This window comes from Nansenia antarctica, assembly GCF_963989245.1.
Source record: "Nansenia antarctica genome assembly, chromosome: 1".
Lineage (NCBI taxonomy): Eukaryota > Metazoa > Chordata > Actinopteri > Argentiniformes > Microstomatidae > Nansenia > Nansenia antarctica.
The window spans coordinates 27,080,456-27,083,268 of NC_137674.1; positions in this window are offsets into that span (position 1 = coordinate 27,080,456).

Sequence of the window (2,813 nt, forward strand, 5' to 3'; positions counted from 1 at the left end):
TGTGGTCTGAGCTGCTGTAATGCCGGAATTCTCCCTCAGGGATCAATAAAGTATCTCTCTATCCTCTATCTATATAAGTGGGAGTAGAACAGTTATTAAATAATATCAATTGATTATGATGTAAGAACAGCTGTCTTATCTGTTCATAACCAAAACAACAAGGTGGAAATGATGTCACCCCTTGAGCACTACAGTTATGTCATAGATATCATGATGTCATAGATATCATGATGTCATAGATATCAGGTTCTATTAGCTTGTTTAAATTTGCTCTGTTGTTTAGATTTTGTTAGCGGCCCAGTCTTTGATGGAATGCAGAAATTACTGAATGTGTCTTTAAGTGGGAGTCTCTAATGAGCCCCAGCCTGATGGAGGGAGGATGAGCTGCTCTCTAGATACAGAACATCTGTTCACGTCTTTCATCATGATGAATTTTAAATAATCATTTTATTTTCATCACTTTTTCATTCCGCAGTTCCAAACTGATGTTTGTGTCCCAATAAAGTGTTTTCTGATTAAAACTAATTAGATAATAAAACACTTATTGGCTGTAAACATAAATAAATTAGGGCTGTCAGGGTTAACTCGTTAACGCTCGTGATTTATCTGGAAACCATAATGCATAAATGCAAATGAATTATATTACCCAAGTTCTACTGACAAATGGCAAATGCAGATAACACTATAGAGTGGTTGCAAGACAGACCGATTTGTATACTGGGGTTGTAATAATGATGACAGTTGTTGGTTACATTCGTGACAAACTTATGATGTTTACATATGTTTAGACATCACTCACTCTCTATGCTTGGGAGAAAGGAATTGCCTAACCCAGCTGACACCACTTTACAAGAGCTCTGGGGCCTTTCATCATTCTGACGTATTTCAACTTTCTTGAAAACGTAAAGTTAGTCCTAAACTTTCCTATTCTTTGATGTTGGAGTTGTTTGATCAGCACATTACTCTTCTGGACCCATGAGACTCAGGAGGCCTTATAGACAAGGAGGGGGGAGGGGGGGGGTTCCTCCACTCAGCACTTAATCACCTACTGACAGGAGAGTTCCACAGAGGACTCACCGTACGACGTAGGGTGTGTATGTGTGTGTGTGTGTGTGTGTGTGTGTGTGTGTGTGTGTGTGTATGTGCGTGTGTGTGTATGGCGTCAAGAGAGCGTCCCCCATCAATGGAAGGATGCAAACATGGTCACTCTAACCCTGACCCTAACCTTAAACCTAACCCTAACCCTAACCCTGACCGTAACCCTAACCCTAACCCTAACCCTGACCCTGACCCTAACCCTGACCCTGACCCTGACCCTGACCCTGACCCTGACCCAAACCCTGACTCTGACAGGGGGACAGATCCATCTGTCAGAACCATCTGTCCATCTGATGCAGCAAAGCACATCGTTTCTTCGTAGACTGACGACCGTTGTCATTGACGATCTGCTCCCAGGATCCCACAGTGGCTTCAGGAACAGCAGGAGCACCATGGACATGATCTTCACCACCATGGACCTGATCTTCACCACCATGGACATGATCTTCACCACCATGGACATGATCTTCACCACCATGGACATGGTCTTCACCACTGTGGACATGATCTTCACCACCATGGACATGATCTTCACCATCATGGACATGATCTTCACCATCATGGACATGATCTTCACCACTGTGGACATGATCTTCACCACTGTGGACATGATCTTCACCACCTGGATAACAACAACACCTACGCAAGGATGCTGTTCATCCACTTCAGCTCAGCATTCAACACCACCATCCACCATCCCCTCCAAGCTGGCCACCAAACTCACTGACCTTGGCATCAGCAGCTTCCTCTGCCACTGGACCCTGGACTTCCTGACCAACAGTCTGTCAGGTTAGACAACCTCACCTCCTCCACCCCCTGACCCTGAACACTGGTGTCCCACAGGGCTGTGTGCTGAGCCCTCTCTCTCTCTCTACTCCCTCTTCACCCATGACTGCATGGCTGTGCACGGCTTCAACACCGTCATCAAGTTCACAGACGACACCACGGTGGTAGAGGCCTGATCAGTAACAACGACGAGTCGGCCTACAGGGAGGAGGTCCAGCACCCGGTGGTGTGGTGTGCCGACAACAACCTGGCCGTCAACACCAACCAAGAAGTCCAAGGACCTCAGTGTGGACTAGAGGAAAGCTGGGGGCTGCGAACACGCCCCCATCTACATCAATGGGATGGAGGTGGAGGTGGAGGTGGAGCGTGTCTCCAGCTTCCAGCGGCTGTGGCGCAGGAGGTAGAGTCGGCGTTTAATGATCACAAGGTTGGCAGATCGTCGGTTCGAGCCCCGGCTGGCCACATGTCGAAGTGTCCTTGGGCAAGACACTGAACCCCAAATTGCTCCCAGTGAGCGGGCCAGTGCCTTGCATGGCAGCTTGCCGCCATTGGTGTGTGAATGTGTGTGTGAATGGGTGAATGAGAGGCTGTTGTAAAGCGCTTTGGATAAAGGCGCTATATAAGTGCAGTCCATCAGTAGGGACGCCTCTCATGCCAGCCACGGACTGTTTGACCTCCTGACCTCCGGGAGGTCAAAGTACAGGAGTCTCCGTTCCCACACCAACAGGCTCAGGATCAGCTGTTACTCTGCTGAACTCACAATCCCAGCCTTAACCCCCCCGCCCCCCCTCCTGAGACCTTATTATGATGCTGTTTCCACCTCTCATCTCTCGCTCCTTCAAACCCTCTCTCATTCTCTCTATACCTCTCCTCTCCCCCTCTTTTCCCCTCCTCCCCCCCGCTGTCTTTTCCCCTCCACCTCTCTCTTA